The sequence below is a fragment of the Phascolarctos cinereus genome, unplaced genomic scaffold (genome assembly GCF_003287225.1).
Source record: "Phascolarctos cinereus isolate Bilbo 61053 unplaced genomic scaffold, phaCin_HiC Scaffold_1;HRSCAF=81, whole genome shotgun sequence".
Taxonomy (NCBI): Eukaryota; Metazoa; Chordata; class Mammalia; order Diprotodontia; family Phascolarctidae; genus Phascolarctos; species Phascolarctos cinereus.
This window is the reverse complement of record NW_027555514.1, coordinates 230,529,646-230,547,311: the sequence shown is the minus strand read 5'-3', so window position 1 is coordinate 230,547,311 and position 17,666 is coordinate 230,529,646. Positions and strand designations below refer to the sequence as shown.

General features: G+C 37.2%; 2 pseudogenes; both read right to left on the bottom strand.

Annotated features, from left to right (window-relative positions):
- Window positions 1-11,522: 11,522 nt before the first annotated feature.
- LOC110211075 (5-aminolevulinate synthase, non-specific, mitochondrial pseudogene) lies at window positions 11,523-12,218 on the bottom strand (annotated as a pseudogene).
- A 2-nt stretch (window positions 12,219-12,220) lies between these two features.
- On the bottom strand, window positions 12,221-12,855 carry LOC144455745 (5-aminolevulinate synthase, non-specific, mitochondrial pseudogene; annotated as a pseudogene).
- Window positions 12,856-17,666: the final 4,811 nt, after the last annotated feature.

The window sequence follows — 17,666 nt, the reverse complement described above, 5'->3', positions numbered from 1 at the left end:
TAACCACTGCTAAAGGATAAGGTAATTAGAGGACTAGGAGAAAAATGGAATCAACATAGCAAGGGAGCTATAATATTGGCAATGAGATGGGGAGAACCTTATCTATAAAAGTTCAGAAGAATAGAAACTTGGAGGGGAGTTATATGGAAGAAGAAGGAAGAAATAATACTGGCCGAGTTCAGAGGGAACTTCATGGAAAGCATGTGTTGGTTCACCCTTCTTTAGGCTTCTCAACCTCACTGAATCTTCCTCCTCCTCCATTACTTACTTTTCTCTTTCTCCTTTCCTTTTCCTTTCCTATTCTCCTTTTCTTACTTTCCCCTCTTCCTTATTTGTCCATTACATAGAACTCTTCCTTATCCATTATGTAGAATTGAGCTATACATTATAATTAAATGAAGATTTGCCCCCATTTTAGATTTTAAAAGTTAGCTGGACTTTATCTTCCCTGTAAAAAAAAAGGTGAAAACAACAAAAACTAAAGTATGTTGCTTTAGCTTTGTTTCTAACTTCAATAAAAAATTTTCCCTATCTGTGGTTCAATGGCCTATGATGATAGAAAAAAATGTTTCTCATCTTTCTCTCTTGCTTTAGGGCAAAATTTAGTAGAGAATCCCCGGGTGCTATGGAAATGATAAATGCATTTCCATTTTACAAGCAAAGAAGATGAAGCAAAGTGAAATTAGGAGTATGTAAGGTGAATCCTGGGCAAAATTAGATAAGAGGTAAAGCTAGTCTTTAGTCACCTTGCCTTCCTCTTCTATAGCCTTTTTCCTTTTTTGAAAAGTCTGGTGCCCTCATTATCAAAAACTACTTTTCCAATACCCATGATGCATTCTACTATATAGACAACCACCTTTTCTTCCTAATGGTAAGACCTTGAGCACATGCGTTCAGGCCACCCAGATTTGACATTTAGTGTGCCCTCTATTGAACCAAGAGCCTCTTGTCTCATCTGCAACATTTTTCTACTTTTAGGTGCTTGACTTAACAGACAATGATTTATAGGTTCCCTCTCCTTAAGTTCTAAAAAGTGAGCTTCCCTCTTTGTTTTTTTTTTTATTTCCCTATGGTGGTAGTTTTTTAAGAAAGAAAAAGAAAGTGGTAAAATTCACAAGCTAAGTCTTGTGAGTGATAACTTGTCTGGGATAACAGTTCACACCAAGAGAATTGAAAAGAATGCTGATTTTATTGATTTTATTACCTGTGTACTTCCTGGAAGGAGGACAGGTTAGTAAAGTACTGTTGTGAGTTAGTCTGTTTGCAGTACTTTATCGTAAGGCTACATTAGCTAATTCCCTCCAGACCTTAGCATGCATATCATCTGGACTCACTGATTTGTGTATGTTCAGATTCTGTGAGTATTCCTTGACCTGCTTTGACAGAGTATATATTTGACAGAAGAATATTAAAAAATATAAGATGGCAAGCAGATGGTTGAAACAATGGCTGAAAGGAGACCTTATTGAAAATAGTTTGTGAGTGCAGGCCATGCATTTGTTTGTGGGCATGTCTTTTTAAATATTTGATTTGATCACCAATGGAGGCCTTAAAAGATATCCATGCCTGTAGGAATGTTAATTGATATACTCTACCTGAAGTAATGATGAGAGAAAGAGGGAGAGAGAGAGAGAGAGAGAGAGAGAGAGAGAGAGAGAGAGAGAGAAGCAGAGATGAAGAAAAAAATAAAAGGAGAGAGAGAAAGAGGAAAAAAGTGAAGAAAGAATGGGGGAGAGGAAAAAGAGATGGAAAAGAAAGAAGAAAGGAAGAAAGAAAAGAAGAGAGATGAAAGAACAAAAAGTGGGAAGAATGAATGAGAGAAAGAAAGAAAGGAAGGAAGGAAGGAAGGAAGAAAGAAAGAAAAAAGAAAGAAAGAAAGAAAGAAAGGAAGGAAGGAAGGAAGGAAGGAAGGAAGGAAGGAAGAAAGAAAGAAAGAAAGAAAGAAAGAAAGAAAGAAAGAAAGAAAGAAAGAAAGAAAGAAAGAAAAAAGAAAAAAAAGAAAGGGTTTGCTATACTTCTTGCTGCCAATGTTTTTACTGCTGCCTCATCTAGGGATGTTAAGAATTTTCTCCATAATTCTCTGTACTTGGTGTAAGCTCCTTTCTTGGTGAAAACAGACCTGGGGCTGAATTTAGTGAAAGGAGAAGGAAGACAAGGGGAAAAAACAATGAGAAAACTAAGGATTATAGCTAGTAGTATTTTATTAGAACTCAGTTTTTGCTTTTTATTATTGTGATGGTGGCAGAGAAAATGGGCTATCATCTGGCTCGAAGGGTGGGAGACCCAATACTTCCACGTTTAAAGATGTAAAGTTCTGTTCCAGAAGCCAAGATGGTGGAATAAGGCAGGAAATTGTCTGAACTCTCCTAAATTCACCTCCAAAAATCTATAAAATTATGCCTCAAAATGAATTTCAGAATAGCAGATCAATAAAAAGATGGAACAACACAATTTTCCAGCCCAAGACTTTTTAGGTCAGAAGGACAGGTCTGTGTCACTTGGGTAAAAGGGGAGCATAGTCCAGGAGAGCTGATGTCCAGGCAAGCCAGCATCGGGCTGTGCCTCAGCAAGCTAGCAGGAGGCCTGAACCCCAGCACAAAACAGTGACTGAGGCCCCACAGTCTGGTGCAGCAGCTTAAGAGGAACTAGGCCCCTCCATGGCTTCTGCACAGCATCAGACCCCCAGTGGCACTGATGTAGCACCAGGTGAGAGGCCAGGCCACCCACAGTTCCTGAACAACACCAGACCCTTCTCCCCTCCAGTGGCTTCAGAGAAGCACCAGGCAAATGTCCAGGGCCTATGGCCCTCAATACAAGAAGTCTGGGACAGTGCCTTTCCCCTCCAGGTGCAGACTCAACTTTAAAAGGCACAAAATAAGCCGAGGGAAAAAAATGAGCAAATAATAAAAAAAAAAAAAAACATGACAATAGAAAGTTACTATGGTGACAGGGAAGATCGAAAGACAAACTAGGAAGAGGACAACAATGTCAAAACACCTACATGCAACATCTCAGAGAAAAATATGAACTAGTCTCAGGCCCAAAAATAACTCTTAGAAGAGCACAGAAATAATTTTAAAAATCAAATCAGAGAGACAAAGAAAAATTGGGGAAGAAATGAGACTGATGCAAGAGAATCATGAAAAAAGGGTCAATATTTTGGTAAAGGAAGCACAAAAAAATGGAAAAATATAAAAAATTCACTGAAAAAAAATTACTCCTTAAAACAGCAGAACTGGCCAAATGAAAAGGAGGTACAAAAACTCACTGAAGAAAGAAATTCCTGAAAAAGAAGAATTGAGCAAGTGGAAGCTAATGGCTCCATGAGACATCAAGAATAAATCAAACAAAATAAAAAGAATGAAAAAATAGAAGAAAATGTGAAATATTTCATTGGAGAAAACAACTGATTTGGAAAATAGACCTAGAAAAGATAATTTAAAAATTATTTGACTACCTAAAAGCCACCATCAAAAAAGAAAAAAGAACTTGGTAATCATACTTTAAGAAATCATCAAGGAAAACTTCCCTGATCACTCAGAACCAAAGGGCAAAACAGAAATTGAAAGAACACACTAAGCACCTCCTGAAAAAGATCCTAAAATGAAAACTCCCAGAATAGAATAATCAAATTCCAGACTCCTAGGTCAAGGGGAAAATATTTCAAGCAGACAAAAAGAAACAACTCAAATATTATGGATTTGTTAGAATTGCACAGGATTTAGCAGCTTCTACATTAAAGAATAGGAAGGCTTGGAATATGATATTCCAGAGGGCAAGGGAGCTAAGATTAAAATCAAGAATCACCTACCAGTGAAACTCAGCATAATCTTTCAGGGGAGGGGTAAGGTCATTCAATGAAATAGAGAACTTTTTAAATATTTCTGATAAAAAGACCAAAGCAGAACAAAGAATTTGATTTTCAAATACAAGACTCAGGGAAGCATAATAAAGGTTAACATGAGAGAGAAAAGATAAGGAATTTAATTAGAGTAAACCATTTATATCCCTACGTGGGAAGATGGCTCTTGTAACTTTTAAGAACTGTGTTACTATTAGAATAGTTAGAAGGAGTATACATAAACAAAGAGCATGCATATAAGGTGACTTGGATGGGATGATATAAGAAAGGGGGGTGAGAAAGAGGATTACACTGGGAGCAAAGAGAAAGGAGAGGTAGAATGGGGTAAATTATCTCACATGAAGAGACACTAAAGACCTATTACAGTGGAGGGAAATGTAGGGGGTGGAGGTATCACTTGCACTTGACTCTCATCAGAATTGGCTCAAAGAGAGAATAACATACAAAATCAGTTGGATATAGAAACCTATCTTATCCTGCAGGGAAGTAGGGGAGTAAGAAAAAGGGGAGACTGACAGAAGGAAGGGCAAACTGGGAGAGGCAGTGATCAGAAACAAAAAACTGGTAAGGAGCGATAGAGTAAAAGGTGATGGGGAGAGAGAGAGACAGACAGACAGACAGAGAGACAGAGAGAAAGAGACAGAAAGACAGAAAGAAAGGATAAACAGGAGGAAAAATAAGATGGAGGAAAATACACAATTAGTAATCATAACTGTGAATGTATATAGGATGAACTCACGTGTAAAATCTAAGTGGATAGCACAATGCATTAAAAACCAGAATCTTAAAATATGTTGTTTACAAGAAACACTCTTGAAGCAGAGAGACACACATAGAGCAAAGTTAAGGGGCTGGAGTAGAATCTATTATGCTTCAACTAAAATAAAAAAAAAATCAGGGATCGCAATCCTGATCTCAGACAAAGCAAAAGCAAAAATCAATCTTATCCAAAGAGATGAGGAAGGAAACTAAATCTTACTAAAAAGTACCATAAACAATGAAGAAATAGCAATACTAAACATATATACACCAAGTGGTACAGCATCCAAATTATCAAAGAAGTTAAATAAGTTACAGGAGGAAATAGACAGTAAAGCCATACTAGTGGGGGAACTCAGTTTTCCCCTCTCAGAACTAGATACATCTAACCACAAAATAGACAATAAAGAAGTTAAGGAGGTGAATAGAATACTAAAACAGTTAGATAAGATAGCCTTTTGGAGAAAGCTGAATGAGGATAGAAAAAATATACCCTTTTCTCAGGCACCTACATGTAAATTGACCATGCATTAGAGCATAAAAACCTCACCACCAAATGTAGAAAGGCAGAAATATGAAATACATCTCCTTCAGATCACAATGCTATAAAAATTACATTCAATAAAGGGCAGTGAAAAGATAGATTAAAAATAATTATAAACTAAATAATTATAAACTAAATAAACTAAAATAATTATAAACTAAATTATAAACTAAAGAATGAGTGAGTAAAGAACAAATCATACAATCAATGATTTCATTAAAGAGAATGACAATAATGAGGCAACATACCAAAATTTATGGGATGCAGCCAAAGCAGTACTTAGGGGAAATTTTATATCTCTAAACTCTTGCATCAACGAAATAGAGAAAGAGCACATCAATGAATTAGGCATGAAACAAACAAACAAAAAACTAGAAAAAGAACAAATTAAAAATCCCTACTTAAACACCAAATTGGACATCCTGAAAATCAAAGATATTAATAAAATTGAAAGTAAGAAAACTATTAAACTAATATATAAAACTAAGAGCTAGTTTGTATAAAAAAATAGACACACCATTTGTTAATTTCACTTAAAAAAAAGAAGAAAACCAAATTAACAGTATCAAAAATGAAAAGGGTAGATTCACTACCAATGAAGAGGAAATGAAAGCAATTATTAGGAAATATTTTGCTTAATTATATGCCAAGTAATCTGACAATCTAAGCAAAATTCATGAATATTTACAAAAATATTAATTGCCCAGAGCAGGAAACAGAATACTTAAATACCATATCTTAGGGAAAAAAATTGAACAAGCCATCAATAAACTCCCTAAGAAAAAAATTTCCAGAACCAGAAGGGTTTGCAAGAGAATTCTACCAAAAATTTAAAGAATAATTAATTCCAATACAATATAAAGTGTTTAGAAAAATAGGCAAAGAAGGAGTCCTACCAAATTCCCTTTGTGACACAAATATGGTGCTGATACTTAAACCAGGAAGAGCTAAAACAGAGAAAGCAAGCTAAAGGCCAGCTTCCCTAATGAATATTGATGTAAAATTTTAAAATAGAATACTAGCAAGGATATTACAGCAATACATCACCAGGATCATACATTGTGACCAGGTGGGATTGACACTAATCATTCAGGGCTAGGTGAGTATTAGGAAAACTATCAACATAATTGACCATAATCAATATCACAACCAACAGAAATCATATGATTATTTCAATGGATGCAGAAAAAGCTTTTGACAAAAGAAAGTACCCATTCCTATGAAAAACACTAGAGAGCACAGGAGTAAATGGAGCTTTCCTTAAAGTGGTTAGTAGTATCAAGCTTTGTATGTAATGGGGTAAGTTAGAAGCCTTCTCAATAAGATCAGATATGAAACAAGAATGCCCATTGTCACCACTATTATTCAGTATTGTACTAGAAATGTTAGCTATAGCAATAAGAGAAGAAAAAGAAATTGAAGTAATTAGAATAGACAATGAGGAAATAAAACTATCACTGTTGCAGATGATATGATAGTATACTTAGAGAATTATAGAGAATCACCTAAAAAAACCTAATTGAATAATTAACAGCTTTAGCAAAATTGCAGGGTATAAAATAAACCCACATAACATAAATCATCCACATCTCTCTATATGACCAACAAAGTCCATCAGCAAAAGATAAAAAGAGAAATTCAAAATAAAATAACTGTAGACAATATAAAATACTTGGGAGTCTACCTGCCATGACAAACCCAGGAACCATATGAACACTATTACAAAACACTTTTCACATAAATAAAGTCAGATCTAAACACTTGGAAAAAATCAATTGCTCATGGGTAGGCTGAGCCAATATAATAAAAACATCAATTTTTCCTAAATTAATCTATTTATTCAGTGTCATACCAATAAAACTACCAAAAAATTATCTCATAGAGGTAGAAAAAAAATCAAAATTCATCTGGAAGAACAAAAAGTCAAGAATATCAAGGCAATTAATGAAAAAAAATGCAAAGGAAGGTGGTTTAGATGTACTAGATCTGAAACTATATTACAAAGCAGTAATTATCAAAACTATTTGGTACTAAGAAATGGAATGGTGGATCAGTGGAATAGATCAGATACGAAAGACACAGTAGTAAATCACCACAGTAATCAAGTGTTTGAGAAACCCAAAGACTCCAGTTTCTAGACAAGAATTCACTATTTGACATAAACTGCTGGGAAAACTGGAAAATAGTATGGCAGAAACTAGGCATAGACCAACATCTTATATGGTATAGCAAGATAAGGTCAAAATGGATACATGATTTAGACATAAAGGGTTATGCCATATGCAAATTAGGAGGGCAAGCAGTAGTTTATCTCTCAGATCTGCAGAGAAGGGAAAAATTTATGACCACACAAGAGATAGGGAACATTATGAAATGCAAAATGGATAATTTTTATTGCATTAAATTAAAATGTTTTTGCACAAACAAATCCAATGCAACTAGATTAGAAGGAAATCAGAAAGCTGGGAAACAATTTTTGTTGCCAGTGTCTCTGATAAAGGCCTCATTCCTAAAATATATAAAGAACTGAGTCAAATTTATAAGAATATATCATTCTCCAATTGCTAAATGTAGATCAAAGTATATGAACAGGAAGTTTTCAGATGAAGAAATTAAAGCTATCTATAGTCATACAAAAAAAATATTTAAATCACTATTGATTAGAGAAATGCAAATTCAAACAACTCTGAGGTACCATCCCACACCTATCAGATTGGCTAATACAACAAAACAGGAAAATGATGAATGTTGGAGAACAAGTGGGAAGTCGGAACACTAATGCCTTGTTGGTGGAGTTGTGAACTGATCCAACCATTCTGGAGAGCAATTTGGGACTATGGCCAAAGGGCTATAAAAATATACATACCCTGTGGTCCAGCAATACCCCTACTAGGTTTGTATCCCAAAGAGATCATAAAAAAGGGAAAAATATTTATAGCAGCTCTTTCTGTGGTGGCAAAGAATTGGAAATTGTGGAGATGTCAGTCAATTGAGTAATGGTTGAACAAGTGGTGGTATATTAATGTAATGGGATACTATTGTGTTATAAGAAACGGCATGTAGGTGGATTTCAGAAAAACCTAGAAAGACTTACATGAACTGATGCTGTGTGAAGTGAGCAGAAGGAGAGCATTGTACATAGTAATAGCAACATTATGCAATGATCTATGAATGACTTAGCTATTCCCATCAATATAATGATCCAAGTTAATTCCAAAGGACTCATGATGAAAAATGCTATCCATATCTAGACAAAGAGCTGATGGAGTCTGAATGCAGATCAAAGCATACTATTTTTTTAATTTTATTTTGTGTGTATGCTTTTTCTTTCTTTTTTGTATGTTCTTTTTTTCTTTTGGTCTGTTCCTTTTTTCACAACATGACTAATATGGAAATATGTTTTACATGATTGCACATATATAATCTGTATCAAATTATTTACTGTCTTAGGGAGGGGGGAGGATGAAGTAGGGAGGAAGAAAATTCGGAATTCAACATTTTTAGGAAATGAATGTTAAAAATTTTCTTTACATGTAATTGGGAAAAAAATAAAATACAACAAAAAATCTAAAGCTCTGTTAAAGGAGAACATAGTGCATAAATAATTGGAAACCAATCTTTATTCATGTGTATATATATGTATATGTAAATGTAGTTTGCAAATCAAAGAAGCCACCTATCAGTAGGACAAGACTTTGTCATTAGGACCAATTGCCTTTCATCTCTGAATAATCATATTTCATAAATTCATTGACAAAAATAACCCAAAGCTATCAATACAGAACTAAGTGAGCCATTCAAAAGTGATTCAGCAGTCTCATTAGCAACCCATTCTTGGAGCCTGTCCTTGAAGGACCTGAGAATGAGGAAGCTATTTGTCTTCCAAAGGATGATAGAATAGAACCTATAGAAGCTATCAATTGATCAGACATCCGGTAAGGGTCAGATGAAGAAAAGTGATTCTTTGTTCAGGAATGCCAAGGCAGCTATTTTTGCATCCTTGGCCCCCAGGAGAATGTCCTAGGACAAGACTCTGCCACCCTCTCCCACTCATGTCACCATATCAGTCTTCATCTTTAAGAACTTCTCCAGCCAGCTCAACTGGCCTACTTCAGGGATCAGAACTGGTCGCTCAACTCTCAGAGACTTCTTCAGCCAGGTCCAGACCCTAAGACAAGACTCTATTATCTACCTGCTAGTTTCAGTTTAAACCACTGAGCATTTCTCCAACCCAGCCTACCTTGTATTGCACCTCCTGCCTCCTGACACAGCTCCTGGACTCCTGAGTCTTTACAGAACACACCATCTCCACCTTCCATGTAGTCGGATCACATCTTGAATAATTTAATTATCTTTCTCAACATCTAGCCAGCCACTGAGACATAAGTATTAATGAGCCTGCATATACCATAACTTCCTAGATCTCTAATCTACTCCATTTCTATGACCTTCTCCTCCCCTCAATCTCATCTATGTGTAGAGACGATCATATCTTTAATTGTACATCCACAAACGTTCTACTTGGAGTTCATGAACTCCAAAATTCCTTTGTTTGATCATGATATTGTATCATTCCAATTTTCCCTATTTCTTATGAGCCCTCACTATTCTTCCACTCTTCATTTCTTTCCTTCCTCTTCATTTCTTCATTTCATTTCACTGCTGCGCTGGCTATACACTCTCTTCATTGCCCTATCTTGTCTCTGCTGAATCACTTCAGCTCCACACTGTCATCTATTCTCAAATCCTTTGCCCATTTTGTCAAATTCTAACCCTGGATTACTCCCACCACCCACTTTCTTTAGTCCAACCATATGCTGTGAACAGAGCTGGAAAAAAAATCACAAAGCTCTACTGATTAAGTCCACTAAAAATTTATGTTTTCTAATAGAAATGAGCTCACAGTACTGCAAATCATTTTACTCCTTCCCAATTGATTTGCTATCCTATCCTCCACAGTGACTGTTCTAAACTTTCTTATCTCTTCTCAAACACCCTCCCCTTACCCTCTCTGCTGAGGACCTTGCTTTTCACTTCACTGAAAAAAAAATGAGGCCATTAGCCAAGTGCTCCTTTTTTCACCTCTTCATCTCACATCACTCAAACATCTTACCCCACTATATCCTCCTTCACTCTAATATTGGATGAAAAAGATGACATTCTTGCCAAGGCCAACTGCTCTACATATACCCTTTATTCCAACCCATCTCATTTTTTCAGCAGATTGCCATCTTTATCACCCCACTCTTTTTCTAATCTTCATTTCTTTTTGCTAATAGCTCCTTCCCTGATGCATAAAATCATGACATATCTCCCTTATCCTTAAAAAAGCCTTACTTATCCAATTAGCCCCACTAACTATTGTTCTATATTTCTTCTCCTTTTCCAGGCTAAAGAACTTGAGAAAGCCATCTAAACTAGATATTCCCACTGCCTCTCTTCTCACTCTCTTTAACTCATTGCAATCTGGAATCTAACATTTTCATTTGCCTGAAACTACTCTCTCCAAAGTTATTTTTAAATTGTCAGATCTAATGACCTTTATTCAATCCTCATTCTTCTTGACCTCTCAACAGTATTCAACACTGTTGATCACTTTCTCCTACTACATACTCTTTTCTCTTTGTGTATCACTGCTCTCTCCTTGTTCTCCTCCTACCTCTCGTCCCATATTTTCTCTGTCTTCTTTGCAAGCTTTCCATCTAGATCATGCTCACTAACCATGAGGTTCCTAAAGGATCTGTCCTGAACCCTCTTAAATTTCCCCTCCACATTCTTTCACTTGTATCTCACCCACCCAATTATCATCTCTATACAGATAATTTCTATATCTATATATCGTGGCTCTTGTCTTTTTACTTCGAGACCCACATCACCAGTTGCCTATTAGACATTTTGAAGTAGATGATGCCCAAGTATCTCAAATTCAGTATGTCCAAAACAGAACTCACTACCTTTCCTTCCAAATTCTCCCCTCTTCTAAATTTTCCCATGACTGTTAAAAGTACCATCATCCTCCCATTTACTCTGGCTTCAAATCTCAGTGTCATCCTTAATTAATCAATCACCCAGCACATTCAATCAGTTGCCAAATCTTGTCATTTCTACCTTCAAAATATATTTTGAATACATTCCATTTTCTCCACTTACACACCTGTCCTATTCTAGGCTTTCTTTACCTCTCACCTGGATTATTATTATTTTTTTAATCAGACCACACTGTTTTAATAGGAATTCATTTTCAGAACTATGCTTCTACTACGGATTAAAATTTAAGATAAGCTAATTTATAAATGCACACACATACAACATAGTTAAGAGACTGGGTGACATCAGGTAGCATTATGAAGGTCACATTCAGGCACTGACAGAAAACAGTTTTCTCATGCCCTGCAAGTAGACTTTCTCTCTGGCATTTGTGACTTCAAAATTTAAGAGTCTCCTACAGAAGTTACACTCTGCTAAGGAGTGAGGCTTCAAGTCCAGTTAACCAAGTTTCCAAGTATACTGCAGGTTCTGTGTGAGTGTGATGTGGGGTCAGAGCAATATGGAATTCTTCTCCCTAGGGGACTGTTGGGTAGTGGATGGCTTGGACATAGATATTATGTTTGCTCATGAGTTCATCACAGACCTCTGCACTTTTAGCAGCATCTGCCATTCAGACTGGAATGATATGACTGGGGCAGTGAACCACAGGGAGCCTAGCATCCATCAGTATCTTCTCATAAGTTTGACATTGTACTGCTACTGCCAGGAAAGGGCTGGACCTTTGGTTCTCTTTAAAATGTGGACTGATTCAAGAGCACCAGGCAGAAGCATATAAGGCAGGAGGAGGGAAGCTGTGAAAATGAAGCCAGCAGTGTAGGATTGTACGGTGTCAATTAAAGAACTTGTAGTGGCAATATAGCCCCTAACATAAATAAAACCTTTGACAAGGGTTCCAAAAATGATGTCCATTTTGTGCATGATTCCATCTTGGTCACTTATCCCACTTTCTCGAACACCATACAATCTTATGACAGAGATTTCATCCACAAAGGTAATTTCCTGGTTTTAAATACTTGCTAAGTATAATCACTTTTTTTTCCTCATCAATTATTTTTTTCAAAGAAATGATCATTCTTAAAAGTGGAAACAGATTTTGGCAAGTTGTCTTGAAAGAGGTGGGATACCCTTTCTGTTCTTTCCTTTTGCATGAGATTCTGAAAAATCTTTAGGGAACCATTCTGGTCTTCTCTACCAGTCTTGACATTAATCATAGTCATATTAATTGGAGTTCAAGAGACTTCTTTCCTTATAGCCTACATTTCCTGTACATCCTTTTGAAGCTCTAAACTGGCCTTATGGAAGATATAGTTACTTCCTTGGTTTCATCTGAGCTTCTCTGAAGGGGCAAATTTACTGGCACTTCCCTGGCCCCTGGAATAGGATGGATGGCCAGAGAGAACTTAGGATCTGCCAGTGGTCTGCTGAGAATCATCAGCATGCTGGACCACAGTTTTTGGAAGTTTTGTTCTTCTCATTGGCTGGAGATACTGCTTTTACTTGCTGGAAGTGAGCTGGTGAAGTGACCATAGCCCAAGAAGCAGGTTTAGAGCCAACTTCCATCCTTCTGGGGCAATTCTGGGCACAGAAAAGCAGAGATTTACCAGCTTTCTGGGAGAAAGGTTTGGAGTACTCTTGACAAGAATGGGCATGTTCAAGCAATGTTTTCCTTTTTGGGGAAAAGGACAGGATCCTGAGCAGTATCTGAGGAGATGGCAATGGTGGAATTGGGGCTGGAACCTACTGGCCAGAGGGACCAAGGTCACTACTGTGGTTTCTGGTTCAAGAAGGCTCTTACCTGGATTTTGCAATGGGCTTCTAATTGGTTTCCCTGTGTTGTTTTTATTCTTACTCCAATCCATATTCCACTCTTCTGTTCAAGTAATTTTCCTAAAGTGTAGGCTTGACCATGAAATTCTCTTGCTTAATAATCTCTCAGGATAGAATATAAAGTTATCTGCACTTCTAGGTTAAGTGATGAACAAGATAGCAGACTAGACGTGTTCTTTGATATCCTTGACCTCTCAAAACTCTTCAAAACAGAAGGTATGTACCAAAAACAAAGAAATGTCAGTGGTCTCTGATTTAAGATACCCAGAATTCAAAAGAAGGTTTTAAAAAATAAAAACAAACTAAACCCTCACAAACTGATGTCTACACTGAACTTACTCAGCACCCCTCTCCCACACCCCACACTATTGGCAATGAAGTTCAAAACAAGACCCAACCTCATATCCTAGTCCCCCCCACCTCCCTCTTTCCAGTGCCCTGGAGATCCCTACTCCATGCTGGGGAAGTTTGCTCAGGCCGGAAAGATAGCCAGTGAAACTCTGCAGTGCTCTAGATCATGGAAGGTTGTAAGGGCCACACAGCCAGCACTATGGCAAGCAGTATTCTGTACTATAAAAAATTTCTGCAGGAGAAACAAGAACAGAGGAAATGGGACAGGATGCTGCATATGTGGGAGCTTTATGGAACTCCACTAAGCCTGAGGGAAAATATTCAACATCTAGATGGAGTCAGTTCTGTCCACCCAAAAGTCATTTAAGACAGAGACCTAGGTATGTGTAGCATGAATTGTCCAGTGTGAGAGGAGATTAAGATGATTTGAGATTCAACCCCAAGGCAAAGAGAAGGAGGAAGTGAGTCAGAAAGTGAACAATAGGGGAAAATCAAGGGGGAAAAAATACAGAAATTACCAATAGTCTCAGGAAGAAGAAAACTTCAAGTCCTCTTTTGCTTGACATCTAAAGCTTTTCATAAACTAATTTCTTCTTTATTCTGTGCCTTCTAATGTCCAGCTGTGCTGGTCTATTTACTATTCCACACACATGACCCATTTCATCTCCACGTCTTTGCACTTCCTGTCCCATATACCTCCTTGCCTCTGACTCTCTGCATACTTGGCTTCCTTTGAGACTCAGCTCAAATACTACCAGGGAGTCTTTCCTGGTTTTCATTAGTTGCTACTACCTTTCTTTCTGAGGTTACCTCCAATCTACTTGTATATCTTTAATATGTATCTGGTTATTTTCATGTTTTCTCCCCATTAGAATGTGAGTTTCTTGATGTTGGAGACTGTTTTTCCATTTCTTTGTACCCCAAACACTTTGTAAATTGCCTAGCACATAGTAAGCATCTAAAGTATGTTTGTTCATTGAGTGACTGACCTAATAACTATAATAGAGAGGCCTGTTGTCTTCCCAGCTCATGTATCCAAGACATAACAGAGAACATCCCAAGACTTACCAAAATTGAAGATAACTACATGTTTCTACTAATTTATACAAGCCCAAACAACACTTTGAGAAGGAAATTTAAAAATATTATCAACAATTATGACAAATTGGGCAAGAAACTGAAAACCATAGGGGTACAATTTGTGTTTTCCTCGTTGTTGCTTAAAGAAGGCAATGGATTCAGATGAGAAAAAATTAACTCAGGAAGCAAAAAACTAGCTAATAAGGTGGTGTTTGAGAATATGATTTGGATTTATGAATAATAGCTTGCAAAAAAGGAATCACAGATTCTGGACCAGAGATGGAACATACCGAACAATGACTGGTAAGAATATATTTGCCTGGGGCAGCTAGGTGGCATAGTGGATAGAGCACTGGCCCTGGAGGACCTGAGTTAAAATTAAGCCTCAGACACTTGACACCTACTAGCTGTGTGACCCTGGGCAAGTCACTTAACCCCATTGCCTAGCAAAAACAAAACAAAACAAAAAATATGTATTTGCCACATAGCTTATAGATTTAATTGAAAGGGCTTCAAATAAAACTAGAGGACGGAGAGAAAAGGCTTTTTATGTATATTCCCCAATAAATACTATAAAACCAGGTTTCTTAACCTTTTTTATAGCCTCTTTTGGTAGTCTGGTGAAACCTATAGACCTTTTTCCAGCATGAATACATAAAAAATATACAAGAATACAAGAGAAACTAATTCTATTGAAACATAGTTGTCATTTTTTTCTAAAAAAACCCAACAAAAACAAAATAAAACCAAGCTCACAGACTTTAGGTTAAGAACCTTTGCTATAGAGAATAGCTGCTAGGAAGAAAGAACAGCAACTGAGCCAACCAGAAATGACAAGAAAAAAACACATATACTTAAACATCTCTATAGTTTTGCTCAAAGTTGCTCAAAGTGTAGGGAACAAACAAGATGAAATAGAAGTCCTAACACAAAGAAACAAATCAGATGTCATAATTATCTCTGTGACTTCGTGGGAAAAATCCATGACTGAACCATTATTCTGGAGGGAGAAAGAGAAGTAATTTTGTCATTGGAATATACTACAGACCACCTGCACAGAAAAAGGAAATAGATGAGTTTTAGGAACATAATTCAATCCTGGATCAGAGGAATAATATAGTAATGATGAGGGACTTCAATTGTTTAGATATCTTCTGGAGATAAAAGTAAAGTAGCTGATGAATTCTTGACTTGCCTTAATGATAATTTCATCCCTCAAAAGGTAGAGGAATCAACAAAGGGAAATTCTATTTTGGATCTGATTCTTACTAACAGGAAAGAACAACTTGCTGGGATATAAATGAAGGGAACTTGATGTAGAAGGGGGAAATTATTCCATACTAGAGTTTATTGTTGAGCACAAGAAAAAATCTATCTACAGTTAATGTACACCCTGGATTTTGGGAAAGCAGATCTTAAAGGTTCATAGGATAGATGAAGGATAGGATAGTCCTATGGACTAAAATGCACTGGGGGAAGAAAGACCAAGACTAAGAGGAGGTGCTCAAGAATGATGTTCTGAAGACAATGAAGGAAACAATTTCAATGAGGAGGAAAAATGGAATTTGTGGGAAGAGATCAATGGAAAGATCATGGACAATAAGAGAGGTACCACAAGATTAGAGAAGGGCAAATTTCTGAAGTTACAAAAAAAAGGAAGAAAAGAGCATCTACATACTATAGGCCAGTGAGTTTGACTTTTATTCCTGGGAAAATTCTATTGCATCATTAAAAGAATGGTTGGTGAACTTCTAGAAGGAGAAGAGGTGGTTATATATAGTCACCATGGTTTCATTGAGAAAAGGCCATGCTAGACTACCCTCATTTCCATTTTTGGGAGGAATATTAAAATAGTAGGTGAGAGAAATGCTGTGGATGCATTTTATTTTGCTTTTAGTGAAGATTCTGATGAAATATCTCATGCTATTCTCATGAAGAAGATGCAGATATGTGGATTGGAAGGTAACGTGTTTGAATGGATTCAGTACTGGTTGGCTGGTTGGACGAAAAGAGCAGCTGTTAATGGGTCAATGTCATGCAGTGGGTAGTCTCCAGGGCAATGACTCAGGGATTTTTACTGGGCCCTGTATAGTTTGACATTTTTATCAATGAATTGGATAAAGTCATACATGGTTTGCCCATCGAATTTCCAGATGACACAAATCTGAGAAGAAATGCTAATATCCTGGGTGACAGAGTCAGAGTTCAAAAGGATCTTGCCAGGCTATGGCACTGAGCTAAATCTAATAAGATGAAATTCAATAAAGATACACGTAATCTTGACTTCAATATAAAAAAACCAGCTTCATAAGCATAAAGTAAGGGAGGCATGGTTAGATGTCAAATTTCAAAAAACATCTGGAGTGTGTGTGTGTGTGCGTGTGTATTCTATAATCTCAATATGGTCACCAATGCAATGTGGCAGACAAAAAAAGTTAACGTAATTTTGAGCTGCATTGAAAGGAGCACAGTTAAAAAAGCAGTGACTCACTTGAGCTCTCCCCAAACCCCTCTGAATACCTATAAAAATGGCTCTAAACAAATTCTAGAGCAGCAGAACCCACAAAAAAGACAGAGTGAAACAAATTTCCAGCCCAAAACAGCCTGGATGATTGATCAGAAAGGTCTGTTGTCCCAAGTTGGGAGAAGAATAAAGTTCAGTGTGGGCACCACAAACCAAGACCAGGCCTCAGTGAACCTGGAGCAGGCCTCAGGGGACTGAATCAAGGGGAACAGTGGTGGTTTCCAGACTTTTCTACCCACAAAAATCAAAGACAGCTTAGAAGGTCAGTAGGAAAGGTCTGTCGGACTGTGGTGAGAGAGGAGCTCGGTCCATCCCCAAGGCAGCTGTTGCTTCTGGAGCTCCCAACCCATAAATGATGGGGGCATTGAGTGGCTGATCAAAGGGGGATTTCAGGGATCTCCTTGCTGGTGCTGAAGCAGCATTCTCTTGCTTTGCCCATGCTTGGATCCGAGTCACAGTCCTTGGTGGTGGTCCTAGGGTGAGGAGGAGGGGTGGCATGGTGGAGCAGGAATGGTCCTCACGGTTCCAAGGCAGAAAAGAATGCTTGTGGTCACGGAAAGGAGTAAAAATCTCACCTTTGATCATACCACCTTGGAAGAACTTAAAATTTATAGGTCCCTAGAAATATCTCTGAAAACAGCTGCACAAAATCACTGAAACTTGGGACAGTA